This window comes from Polyergus mexicanus, unplaced genomic scaffold (assembly GCF_030449975.1).
Source record: "Polyergus mexicanus isolate NDT 795.1 unplaced genomic scaffold, iyPolMexi1.0 SCAF_12, whole genome shotgun sequence".
NCBI classification, from domain to species: Eukaryota; Metazoa; Arthropoda; class Insecta; order Hymenoptera; family Formicidae; genus Polyergus; species Polyergus mexicanus.
This window is the reverse complement of record NW_027223332.1, coordinates 3,173,000-3,187,737: the sequence shown is the minus strand read 5'-3', so window position 1 is coordinate 3,187,737 and position 14,738 is coordinate 3,173,000. Positions and strand designations below refer to the sequence as shown.

Genomic DNA, 14,738 nt, shown 5'->3' with positions numbered 1-14,738 from the left:
AAAATCCAACGGAATAATGGATGCTTAATCGTCATAAGTGCTCATGAGAAAAATATATCGTACGATAAGATTTTCCGCTTAATCATTCCGCTTAATAACGCGATTTTCCTCTGTTCAAAGATCATCGAAGAATCGCCATTTTGACAGGTATTGTGTGGCATTAAACAATGTTGAATCAGCTAATTAAGTTTGCCACAGAAGGTAGCTCCATCACAAGGAAAGCAAGATCTGGTATCACAACAGCAAAACTTTGCGACGCCATTTAATAAGACTATGGTAAATTAGCCTAGAAACGGATAATGATAAATCTAGACCGGATGAATATATGAACCGTAACTTTGCATATAATGTATATGTAATTTATACTTATATGTAAAATTATATATAATTACGTTAAATGTGTATATATATATATATATATATATATATATATATATATATATATATATATATACATATACAGGATGTCCCCAATTTAAATAGCAAAACTTTAGGAGCGTGTAGGGGACCGAAAAGCTAAGACAGAAAGTCCTTCAGAGGTTTGCTCGGTTTTGCTCCATTTTGAAGAAAATCACAAAAAAAGAAACAAAACAAGTTTTCGTTTTTTTACTTATTTATTTACATTTTATTTATGTTATCATCTATTTAATGCAGATATTGTTCAAAATGGTGCCCTCTTGCAGCAATGCAAGCGTTACATCTAGCACTGACCTCATTAATTGCAACTAGACATTGTTCTAGTGATATTTGATGCATTGCATCTATGATTCGGTCTCTTAATTGCTCTCTTGAATTGATTGGCACCGGCAAAGGATAACATCAAGTGTTTACAGATATAAGGAAGTTTGAAGCAGAAAGTTTATTCGGTGCCAATCAACTCAAGAGAGCAACTGACAATGAGAGATTGAATTTTTGCGATTTTCTCTAAAATGGAGCAAAAACGAGCAAACCTGTAAAGAACTTCTTGTCTTAGTTTTTCGGTCCCCTACGCGCTCTTGAAGTTTTGCCATTTAAATTGGGGACACCCTGTATACATATTCTTCAACATACATACATTTCGTAGACGTATTTCACTTTATACACTTGTTAATGTACGATGATTTTAATTTTAAGAATAATAAGCATTAGAAAAATTTATATGTATATACTATAATATACACATATATATATCGCGTTATAAAAAATATTTGAAATATTTAAAGCTTCTAACTAATGGAGTATTTAAAAAAAAAAATTTAATTTTTATAAATATAAAAATATTCCAAATATTTAATTTTCAAATATTTAAAGTCTCAATTAAAATAAGTGTCTAAAAGAATATTTTAATTTTTATAACTAAAAATATTCCAGGCATTTAATTTTCATATATCTAAAATCTCGATTAAAATAGATATGTAAAAAAAAAATATTTAATTTTTACAACTAGAAATATTCCAAGCATTTATAATTTTCAAATATTCAAGATCTCAAGTCTCTGTAAAATCTTTCGTGTCAATCATCATGCGCGCTCCGAAAAGAAGCGCGCATTCAAACCCGAGGACAACGATTCTTCCTATAACAAAGCTACGATACGTTCTACAATCGCGGAGAGCAACGATCCGTGGATCTAAAGTCGAGAGGCGAGACAAAAGTCACTTACCCCGTAACGGCACCTTAATCCATCCGGTATCATATCCAGGGTGTCATGGCACACAATCGAAGAGAGAAACGAGAATGCAAAAACTCTTCACCAGTAAAAGCGCGATGCTAAGCGGAACTCGGGATTTATATATATCGGGGACTATAAAACCTAACGCGTATTCGCGATCTCCGTGTACTCGTGTCACCGCGCAATCGCACACACGTGTCGTTCCCGTTCAACACTTCCGTTCGCGTGCGAATATGATCGCCGGAACTGTCTCTGCGTGTACCTTTTTTTTTCGCTCCCTTTCTGTTCTCCGTTTCTTCCGGTTTTCTTCTCGTCTTCGAAAGCCCGAAATTCAAGAGATCTCGCGAGGGAGCGAGATGAAGCGGACGGAGCCGACAAACACAACGAACCGAGCCGGCCGAACGTCAGCGGCCAAGTGAGAGACTAGCGACACCGCCGCGCGAGTCTCGTGACGTCACAGATCCCCCACTCCTTCTTGCCATTCCACGGCAAGCGCGTCGACGCGCGCGCGAGAAAGGGGCCCGTCTCGCGGACCCCTTCTCTCTGACTGGCGGGCCCCTTCTCTCCGTCTCGGCGATGCCCTTCTTCTTCCTCGCGAGGTGCCAACGCAGGAGGAGCGTAAACTCCTCCGATGATAGCGCTAACTATCGGCCTCGACGTTTTCGTCGGCCAAATTCTTGACTCTTTTTCGTCGGTCGCACGGTCCCGAAATGGTCAACTATCGTGACCGTTCTCGCGGATTCAACCAATCGATGTGCTCCGATTTTTTGAGACCAACACGAGCTCGGATTCCAAATCCACGAGTAGAAAAAAAAATTTAATTGTTAATATTTCGCTCGCAACCTTGTGCGTAGATAATAGAGCGCTCTGGCATACTTCGATGCTTATCGTTTTACGTAGACAAAGACTTTCTTTATGATCTGTATATCTGACTCAAGATTGAGATCATTCAACATAAAATTGAAATCTGTTGTCTTTTCGAAATAGGTCATGTGTCGTATTATGTACGCTTATACATTTTATATTATGCCTAAAATTAAAATCATTGCACATTAAAAAATCTATAAAGTAAGGTATGTCTATAAAATGTATACAAGGGAGAATAGGTTTATATCTTATTAAAATTTCTGATATCACAACATATAATTTAAATTGTAAAAGCAACATTATCTCCTTTTGCTATAAATCATGTATTTAAATGTCAAAGTTTATAAAAATTGAAATAAATGTATAAAAAAAAAATAAAAAAATTTTTTTTTTTTAATTTACTCGAAATATATTATTAATATAAATTTAATATAAAATGTTATATTAATCCAAGAGAGACCAAAAACATATATCCTTTGAGTTACAAATACACATTCAATATTATAAAATATGTATACAGGGTGGCACCAAACGTTTCAGCCAGACTTTGAGATCTTATAGGAAATTTAATTCTGAACAAAAAATTTCCTATAAACACGAGTCGAAAAATGCTTTCTTAAAAAGTTATCGCTCAAAAACCTCTGAAATCGTGATTATTTTACACATTTTTCCAAATATCATGGAAAATGTGCGTCTTTTAACAAAAAGTACTGAAACAAAAATTGTAGAAAATTAAATTATCTTTCAAATGAGATCAAAATGATTGTTGTACGTTCCATAGATTTTGATATAACCAGTTTTAAACGTACAAAACGTGCTTTTGTTACTTATTGTTAGATCGATTAAAGTTGAATCAGGAGGAAATCCGTAAAGCGACTAGATCGGTCATTACTCGAAAGTGTATTGGGGGGGGGGGATTTTGAGAACATTTAATTTTTTCACGTCTTTATTCATTTTCTGCTATTACGTGCTATTTTAGTTTAAAAAAATGTATTTTATTTTCATAAAAGAAAAAGATTTTTATTTTTATTTTTTTTTTTTTTTTTTCAAGAAATTTATTAAGCTTTATTTTCTTTTTATTTCATTTTCTTTCCACCTTCTGCTCTTCCTTTGCATCGGCTGTTTTTGAACGATAACTTCTTAAGGAAGCATTTTTCGACCCATGTTTATAGGAAATTTTTTGTTCAGAATTAAATTTCCTATAAGATCTCAAAGTCTGGCTGGAACGTTCGGTGTCGTCCTGTATAAAAATACGAAAGTTTAAAACATTTTGATACACGAGGCAATATAATAGAAACTCGTCGAGACAAATTGGAAAAAAAAGCGTTAATGAACAGTCTTTGTTTCTAAAAAAAGACCGTACAACCCCAAATTCGCTCGTCACATTAATCCACGTATCGCTACTTATTACGTGAGAGATTCGCTCCGAATTATATTCCGGATAGTTAGATGCATTCTCTCCTCTCATCGCTCGAAATCGATCGAGCGCGACACCCGTTACATGGAATCGTTCGCGAGCGTTTCTTTCGAGCGGGACACAAAGCGAAGAGCGAACACTTTCACGCGGAGGCCGAGTTTGTAAATATCATGGCCATATTTTCTATCCGCTCGTCCCCCTACACGCCATTCGCTCGTATACAGTAAGGAACAAACGCCTGCTCCGCTCGCGCGTTATTACGCGTTCTTGCCCCCTTACTTATTCCGTTGCTGCTTTAATCTCTCGTCGCGATACGACATTAGATAGACGCGGCCCTTCTCGGATCCATAATCATTGCGTACAGACGCCTCGGCATTCCTATGCATCTTGATTATCCTTTATTATGGCAGCTTCCATGTGCTCGAACTTCGTTAACATACTATCGCGAATTGCGATAGAGGATTATATCATTTTTGTCGAAAAAAAAAAAAATTATAATGATAATATCAGAGGTAAGCGTGAAATTCAAGTTTCCATTCTTCTTTAAAATTATATTTAGAAAAAAAAATATATATATATAATTCTTTTTTTTATAAAATATACATTTTTTAAAGATATATAAGAATATTTTCATTAAATATATACTTATTTAACTTTTTTAATTAAAATATATTTATATAGATTTTTATTTTCAATAATTTGAAAAATAATATTTAATATAATTTCTATAAAATAAAATAATTTTTATTTTCAATAATTTAAAAAATAATACTATTTTCTGCAGATTAAATTTAAAAAATAACACTATTTTATAAATACATATAATAGTTTTTCATAACTGGCGCGTCCACTTGGCGCCTTCTTCTTATCTTTTTTAAAAAAGTAAGTTTTTAGTAAGCTTTTAAGGATATGATAAACGTAAATAATGAACCTAGTTGAAGAAAATTGAAGAGATACGCCGTGTATTACCATATACAGTTTCTTTTCTAGATTTCAAAGTGAAAAAAAAAATGTTATAAGATTTTTACGTCGCTCGGAGGATGATATATTCTATTTTATGAAGGTTGAATTCGATTGCCAATTTGACCGACTTAGACGAAAGCTGCGAATTCGCGAAAGCCCACGCAATGGCCGACTTGATATCGCTTAATTCGTAGCCACGCGGTCGTCGTTATCCCGAATTTCTCCACGTTAGGTCTACAAGTTGATAGATGCCGTTTTTAACGTATGCCTCAATAACTAGATGAACGATGATGAGATCGGTGAGAGCAAAACGTCGCTCTTGTAAAAAAAGAAAGCACAGAATTTCTAACAAAGAAAAGCATCGGAGTAACAACTGGATGAAGCGATATCCCTTGAATCTTCATTGAAGACAAATACTATTAATTTGTAAGAGCTCAATAAATCACTTTCCATGGCATTTGCACATTGGAAATATAATACTTTCTTAAAAAGAAAATGGCGAAAAAATGGGAAAAGTAATTCACACGAAAAGAATTTGCTTCGCATTCGTAACAAGAAAATAAGCTTCTCGTGTAGAGAAAAGGTAAAACTATGCTATGGGTAGTTACTCTTCAGTGTTCACACGATAAAACAGATAAATTCATTCTTAGCTGGAAGCAGATAATGGAAAGCAAGAAACGTAAGCAGCACAAAAGGAATTTGTTTCACATATATAAGAAACAAACGGATTTCTCGGATAAGAAAAATAATGTTATTAATATTAAATTGCCTTAAAGAGGTCTTCCTAGTTTGATACTCTGAAAATAAGGCGATTTTTGGGGAATTTTTTTTTAAAGAGAAGTATGAAACATATTAATTCTAAACTTTGCACGTTTATTAAATAACATTTCAAGTAAATCCGGAATTTTTTTCAAACAAAAATATTTGTTTGTTTCGGAGTTATAGCAGCCAATCAGGATGTCCCAAAAAAAATTGTTGCTCGTGGTGAACATGATTCCAGCAGTTAGTCATCTAAAATAAAAAAAAAAAAAAAGATTCTTAATTTGTATAAGTACTGAACTAGAATAAAAAAAAAATATTGAAAAATAAAAAAATGGCAGCGTCTCGAAAGAAAATTTCATTTTTCACCGAAAGATTGGTTAGTTTTGTAAGTCGCAAAATTTGAATTTTGCAAATATCGATTTAATTCTAGTTTACACGATAACCACACTCATACAGATTAAGAATCTTTTTAGTTTTTCTCTGACTATAATGGTTACAATCATGGTCGCCATTTTTTTTTTTTTTTTTTTTACACACCTAACCTAACCCGATTGGACTACTATAACTCCGAAACAAACAAATATTTTTGTTTGAAAAAAATTCAAGATATATTTGAAATGTTATTTAATAAACGTGCAAAGTTTAGAATTGATATGTTTTATATTTTTCTTTAAAAAAATTTCCAAAAATCGCCTTTACTTTCGGACCATCAAACTAAGAAAACCCCTTAATTGGCCATTTTTGCATCATCTCGAGGAGTGTGACACGCGTGTTTTAGGTAAACACGATATGTTATTTCAAAGTCACTGTATTACAGCGGCATGATCTGCTGCACGAGATAACGGCGGCGGCAGCTAAATGAGCACACTTCTCATGCTTTTCTTTTTTTAAACTTCTATTCTTCAGCATAAACATAATCGCTTTCAATCCAGAAGATTTCACTGGCTGCGACGCCGCAAGACAACGACCTCGCGTTTAAGACCGCGTTTAAAACTCACTCGGGAAGTAACAACTATTATTAAGTATTTATAATAATAATAACAGTAATAGGCTTTAAGGTAAGAACGACTAAATAGAAAAACTGGCAGATAAGAATCTAGGCGCGGGTATCGGTGCGCGAATTTATTAGTGTTAAATTTTATTAATTATTGTGGATTAAAAATATACGTTTCAGACCGTTTTTTGGTTCATCCTCAGCATTGATGTAAAAGATTATATAAAGATTAAATTGGAATTTTAAAACTTAACATACACAACATTTGCAGTTGCAGTTAAATTTCAAATAATATTTAGAATGAGAGAAGGCTCATTAAAATCACACAAATCGACTAATGTTTCTATGGGGTTATGTTGACAGATGCCCAAGTTTATTGCATGACGTCTATGATCTATTTATTTCGACCACTACTTACCGCTAAAGCCATCTATAGGAAAACGGCGGAAGCAAAATCGTACACCTAATATATATATATATATATATTGTATATGTATATATATATATATTACGCTTCAATCAATATTTGTTCGTAATTATTTCGATGTGTAGATATAAAAACGTGTAATCGTTCAGATAATCTCGAATAAACTTATAGATATTTTTTCTATATTAATAAAATTTAATTAAATTATAATTACAATATTATTTTTAATACTAACGTTATTACAAATGAATACATTATCCGTACGTAATTATATTACAGGTTTGTACTTATTACACAAGTACAAACTGTACAAATTACAAGTACATACGATGATTAGACGTTTTAATAATATTTAATAAATAATATAAATAAACAATAACATAAGTCACGGCCTCTACGCGAGCTTATTATATTGTTTCAAATTGACGAAGTTAGTCAAAAGTTAGACAAAATTTGTGGGAATTTTTTCGACGCCGAACTTGTGTCGCTTCAGCCATCGAAAAATTACATTAACGATTTAGTGGCCGTGACTTATGTTATTGTTTATTTAAATCTAACGAGCCTAATATAAATAAATTTAATAATATTATAATTATGTAATATAATTATATACTATAATTTTAATAATTATTATTTTCGAATTTTCATACAATAATACGACTTTATAAAAAAATTCTTGCATTTTATAATTAAAAACTGTTTATCCATAGATGAAAATCTGCAGGCTGCACGTATCTGCGACGGTAATCGAATATCTGTAAAATTCAAGAGTTTATCTTCGAAGTAACTGTATATACGTATAGGTAGACGCGCTTTGATATTTCATCTCGAATAATAGCGAAGGGAAGTAAAGCCGCGAAGAGAGAAAAACGTTGGGAATAATTAAGTGAGTCGTCGACTGGCACGACCGTAAGTCCGTGATCTTGAGGTAGTATTCTTATGTCGTGGGAGTACTTCACATAGTTAGCATCGCGGAAGAATACAAGCGAGAGGATGCTAGCAGGCAGAAACGAAATCGCGTAGGAAGAAAAAAAAGGGGGTGGAGGGGGGGAGAGAGAGACGAGCGGCAACGACATAATTAATGATTTCTCCGTGGTACTTATAACGTTTTCACTGATCTCGAGTCTTTAATTTTGTATCGAGACACTTTTCTCTTTTGCATAATGAAAATTCACGACACGCGACGACGTTTGCCTCGGTGTGTTACTTAAAACGTTTAATTCCGCCTGATAAGTTTTGTCGGAAGTAACAGCGAAAAGAAACAGAGCTTTATTGCGTTATCAAATATAAAGACGAAATATCTGCATTTTTCTTTTTTTGCCTTTTTATCCCTCTTTCTTATTTCTCTCTTTCCTTTCATACTTTTCATTTTCGCGAGTAACTTCGAAAATCCCTCGGTATCGGTAAGATACGAATTGTAAGAATAGCTTTACGATGATATTAACAATGAGTATTATCAAATTATCTTTATAATGATTATCGTGTAAAATGATTTCAACATTAGATCACGAATGAAGCTTTGAAGGCAGATATATCGCCTGCCAAGCGCCTCGCCTGGCCACCTGCGAGCTTAATTGCACCAGAAAAGGTGTCGGTCGGCACTTTCTCTCGCGCAGCGAACGAGAAAGAAAAGAATAATAAAACGCGCATAATAAAATGCAAACTCCAATTCCAGTTACACGTGGACGTGGGTGCGCGAACTGCTCGCGTGTGGAATACGTTTGAATGGAAATTGTCGTTCTGTTGCTTGGTAGCTTCGTGTGAGGCAAAAAATTCGCATATCTTCCAATTCCTAGCTTCCTCGAGATTGCGTCAATTATTTACCCAGATCGATATATTAAACTGTAGTATATAAATCTATTTACTTTTGTAATATTTATAACATAATATTTATTCTTTATATATTCCCTATTTTTATATATTCCTTATCAAAGATTATTTTTCTCATATTTCTTATATCTCTCAATATAATTTTATACAGTATTATTACTATTGCACATTTAAATAAAAGCAGAACATTATTGTATACTGTATTACATGTATGTAAAGATATATCGATACATCATCTGTTTATTTTTATTCCTCATTTTTATATATTCTTAATTAAAGATTCTGTTTTTTATATTTCGATATAATTTTATACGATATTATTATTATTATTATTATTATTGTACATTGACGTAGATACATTTAGTGTATATATATATATATATATATATATATATATATATATATATATATATATATATATATATACACACACAATATATACAGGGTATCCCATTTTAAAAGTTCCCTCATAACTTTTCAGGATCAACGTTTGAAGGAAAACGACTCGGATAAAAATCGTAGGGAACAAAGGGGGCTATCTAATAGTGACCTTGGATTTGACATTAAAGGTCATTTCCAAGGTCATTTGAAGGTCAACTTCCGTTTCTTAAATGGAACTCTCTATTTTTCATTACATATTCTTGTAGCTTATCTCGAGAACTTTCCAAAACACTATAAGAAAGTATTTTTTTATTAAGTACTTTTTAAGTTATTTTATATTTTAATCTGACATATCTTGATGTAGAAAACAAAATATTTCGTAAAATATTCAGTTTTCGATAATCTTACCGTAATACTTTTAGGTACGGAATAATGAGACAAATCAATTAGTATAAAAAAATAATTGTTTTTAAGAAAATTATTTACAATGTATCTTTTTAAACAATTATTTGTTTTTTTTGGCACTAATTGATTTGTCTCATTATGCTGTACATAAAAGTATTACGGTAAGATTGTCGAAAACTAAACATTTCACGAGATATTTAATTTTTTTAATCAAAATATATCAGATTAGAATATAAAATAACCCCAAAAATATTTAATGAAAAAATACTTTATTATAGTGTTTTGAAAAGCTCTCGAGGTAAGTTACAAGAATATGTAATGAAAAATAGGGGGTTCCATTTAAAAAACGGAAGTTGACCTTCAAATGACCTTGAAAATGACCTTTAATGTCAAATCCAAGGTCACTATTAGATAGCCCCCTTTGTTCCCTACGACTTTTATTCGAGTCGTTTTCCTTCAAACGTTGATCCTGAAAAGTTATGAGGGTGGAACTTTTAAAATGGTACACCCTGTATATATAGTGCAATAATATTCTACTTTTATCAAAATTAAATATACAATAATAATAATATCATATAAAATTTTAGCAAAATATAAAAAATATAAAAACTTTAATTAAGAAAAAAATAAATAAAAGACTCTTTAATTAAAAATATAAAAATGAGGAATATAAAATAAATGGATAAATAATGGCGCCATATATTTTTACATACATGCCTCCAATAAAAAACGTTTTTATAATAAACTTGGTGAGAGAGAGAGAGAGAGAGAGAGAGGAAGTCGACAGAAATTTAAAGGCCGATCGATGGAAAGCTTCGTCGAGCCGGTAGCCGGAGATGACCCTAATTTGTATGTCGCCCGCGAGAGACTTTTCCTTCCTGTGATACACGTGTCGACGGTACGTTGCCGGAGGCGAGAAAGAGAGAGAGGAAAGAGACCGGAATCGATCTCTCGACCGCGTAGCATTGTGTCCCACGCAGAAATGCGTTCGTTAAAGCCGTTCGAAATGTGCCGGACGTTTGCCGCGACGTTGCATCGCATAACCACATATGCAAAGTTCAGGAAGAGAGCATGTCCCGGCTATGTTTATCCTATGATTCAGCGCTACTCGGCCGGATCGTAGACCGTGCGTTTCACGCAGACCAAAGCACGAGTGATAGATTCGCGCGTCCTCGAGACAAACAAATGTTATGCAAAGCACTCTGTCATTTATTTTTTTCCATCTGCGAGCATGCGATATCAAAGAGTAGCTGCATTCTTAACGCTTTTAATCACGAATGTAATATTTTATTTATGTAAATTTTTATTTACGAATGTAATATTTATTTATTAGACAGTCTTCTAAAGCTGCATACTTTTCAGATTTTTATCTCATTCTTTGCTACAAGAGAATCGCATTTTTGAAATTTTATTTCTTTACTGTGACTTTGTTTATCTTTTTTCGCAGATATTTGAGAGATCTTCTTAGTTCGACGCTCTGAAAATAAAAGCGATTTTGAGGAATTTTTTTTAAAGAAAAATATAAAATATATTAATTCTAAACTTTGCACGGTTCATTAAATAACATTTCAAATATATCCTGAATTTTTTTCAAACAAAAATATTTATTTGTTTCGGAGTTATAGTAGTCCAATCAGGTTAGGTCAGGTGTGCCTAAAAAAAAAAAAAAAAAAAAATGGCGAACATGATTTCAACCATTATAGTCAGAAAAAAATCAAAAAGATTCTTAATCTGTATGAGTGTGGTTATCGTGTATAACTAGAATTAAATCGATATTTGCAAAATGCAAATTTTGCGACTTACAAACATAACCAATTTTTGGGGTTTTTTTTTTAATGCTGCTATTTTTTTATTTTTCAATATTTTTTTTATTCTAGTTCACACTCATACAAATTAAGAATCTCTTTGGTTTTTTTATTTCAGATGATTAACTGCTGGAATCATATTCGCCACGAACAACAATTAACAACCTGGTTGGACTACTATAATTCCGAAAGAAAAAAATATTTTTGTTTGAAAAAAATTCCGGATATACTTGAAATGTTATTTAATGAACGTGCAAAGTTTAGAATTAATATGTTTTATACTTTTCTTTTAAAAAAATTCCCCCATAAATCGCCTTATTTTCAGAGTGGCAAACTAGAGGGGAAGATCCCTTAAATTACTCTTACATTCTTTAATTTCCGCTTTCTGCAATTGAAAATTCAGGATTCAAATAATTTTCACGGTTAGGATCACGATCAGCTGTCTTCTTAAAATAACACGACTAAACTTATCTCGCAAATTTTATGTCTAAACATTCCATTTAAATTTTACTAAATAAATACACGTGAATAATGTATTCCAGATATCCTATGTGATAAATGTCAAACGTGAACTCTCGCATGATGTTACTCGTTACAAAGTCCGGGTCGATGCCGTCACTGGGAGCTGGTTTTGCGCGGGAAGGAAGACAGTCAGGCCTTAAGAGAAGTCCTATGACTTCCTCTGACCGGTCGCCGCGCCGATGCGGCTTATATAAAGCATAGGATAATGAAACGTTCAATGCGCTGCATGATATAAGAGGGTTTATGCACGGCGACGATGGATCTCTCGCATTCGACTCTGATCCATATTATAAAATAAAGGTGGGTGTAACGTGTGTAACGGTATGCTATAGCCGCACCGCACCACCCACATTCCATGGGATTGCTCAACGTTTCGTATATGGTCGCAGCCTAAGGGCGAGGGTGAGAGAGAGAGAGAAGGGAAATCCTAGCGCTCCCAATCGCGATATCCTCTCGTTGATGAGACCGATCGTTTCTGGTGAGGAAACCTTCCGATAATACGACATGCGATACGAGTTCTCACGGGGTTTCTTTTCCGTTCCCATTTTAAAGTAATATAAAATATAAAATTGTGTAACATACTTTTCAGAAGAATTATTTGTACAATAATTTAATTTTCCCGGAAGCGTTTGATTATCAATAAGAGTAGAAAGAAAAATAAGTATATGATATATACGAAACTTTGTATATAAAAGTTGGAATTACAATCATTTTCTGGAGTTTATAATTGATAAAATAATATAGGGAAGAGAGTAATCTTGAAAAAGTATTTTATATCGCGCGGAAAAGGTGATTGCACGTTAAACGCACCGATTTCATTAACGATAAGTATACACAGCCAATGACGAGTATCCGAGATTGCCTAAAGCTATATCTTTTACTGTTTTTACTATTTGTCTACAGGTTATCATCATGGATGAGAGTTCGTCGATTGCTTTACGTAAGACACCGAATATGGATGGCCGACTATCTTTTTCGATTATGAAAGATTGGGAAACGTGTGACATAAGACGTGTCATTAATCTCTTTTATTATATGGATATGCATCTTCTCAACTTTGAAACTTTTTTATAAGAGGATATTTTTAAAAAAAGAAAGAAGATATATAGAAGACATATTTATATGATGCTAATAATTGAACAAGAAACTTGGTGACCGATTGTTTAATCGCACCAAAATATACAACCATTTTTAATTCTATTTAAATACAATTCTCTTATACATTTATATATATATATATATATATAGGGTTGTTTAAGGTCGTTTTTCTCAAAAACGAAACCTCGTATGAAAAAAATATTAAAAATTATTCTACCTTTTTTATTTATTTTTTCATATAAATCATATAAGATAAAATAATAATTTGGAATTATTATTTTATAAAATTATATATTATTTCTCTTATAATTATGTAAGAAGTAAGTATTGTAAATTATATATATATATATATATATATATATATATATATATATATATATATAATTTTAATACATATACATATATAGAGGCTGTCCCATTTTAAAAGTTCCACCCTCATAACTTTTCAGGATCAACGTTTGAAGGAAAACGATTTGGATGAAGATTGTAGGGAACAAAGGGGGTATCTAACAGTGACCTTGGATTTGACATTAAAGGTCATTTTCAAAGTCATTTGAAGGTTAACTTCCGTTTTCAAACGGAACCCCCTATTTTTCATTACATATTTTTGTAGCTTATCTCGAGAACTTTCCAAAACACTACAATAAAGTATTTTTTCATTAAGTACTTTTTAAGGTATTTTATATTTTAATCTGACATATTTTGATACAAAAATTAAAATATTTCGTAAAATATTCAATTTTCGATAATCTTACCGTAATACTTTTATGTACAGCATAATGAGACAAATCAATTAGTGCCAAAAAAAAACAAATAATTGTTTAAAAAGATACATTGTAAATAATTTTCTTGAAAACAATTATTTTTTATACCAATTGATTTGTCTCATCATTCTGTATATAGAAGTATTAAGGTAAAATCATCGAAAACTAAATATTTTACGAGATATCTTTATTTAACTTCAGCTTAACGCCAAGAAGTGGACTTGGTTTACACAATACCTATAACTCACATACCTTTTTCATTCTCTCATACATACCCTTATAACTACCTTATATTCCTATTTTTTCTTATAACCTTCTCCTTCTCCTTCCAAATTTTCCTTAATAACCTTCTTTTCGCATCATCTAACACATCGTTTCACAATTTTTCCTCTACTTCATTCTCATCCTTACCTATTTCTATAAACCAACTTTTAGTTACATCACAATCTTTAAAATAATGACTTATACAATCTTCGCCTATACCGCAAAATACACAGGCATACGCTTCCTCTCCTAACCAATATTTATGTCTATCCTCCATGTTTCCGCACCTTAACCTTAATAAAGCCCTTACGCTATTTTACGAGATATCTAATTTTTTATATATCAAAATATGTCAGATTAAAATATAAAATAACTTAAAAGGTACTTAATAAAAAAATACTTTATTCTAGTGTTTTGGAAAGCTCTCGAGATAAGTTACAAGGATATGTAATGAAAAATAGGGGGTTCCGTTTAAAAAACAGAAGTTGACTTTCAAATAACCTTGAAAATGACCTTTAATGACAGATCCAGGGTCACTATTAGATAGCTCCCTTTGTTCCCCGTAACTTTTATCCGAGTCGTTTTCCTTCA

At 32.3% G+C, this 14,738-nt stretch overlaps 1 protein-coding gene across 1 annotated transcript in view; it reads right to left on the bottom strand.

Annotated features, from left to right (window-relative positions):
- Rhogef64c (Rho guanine nucleotide exchange factor at 64C) overlaps positions 1 to 2,050 on the bottom strand; it is a 112,325-nt gene extending 110,275 nt beyond the window's left edge. The window contains exon 1 of the mRNA XM_070304715.1: positions 1,640 to 2,050. The gene's annotated coding sequence lies outside the window, so the exon portion shown is untranslated. The remainder of the gene's footprint in view (positions 1 to 1,639) is intronic.
- Positions 2,051 to 14,738: the final 12,688 nt, after the last annotated feature.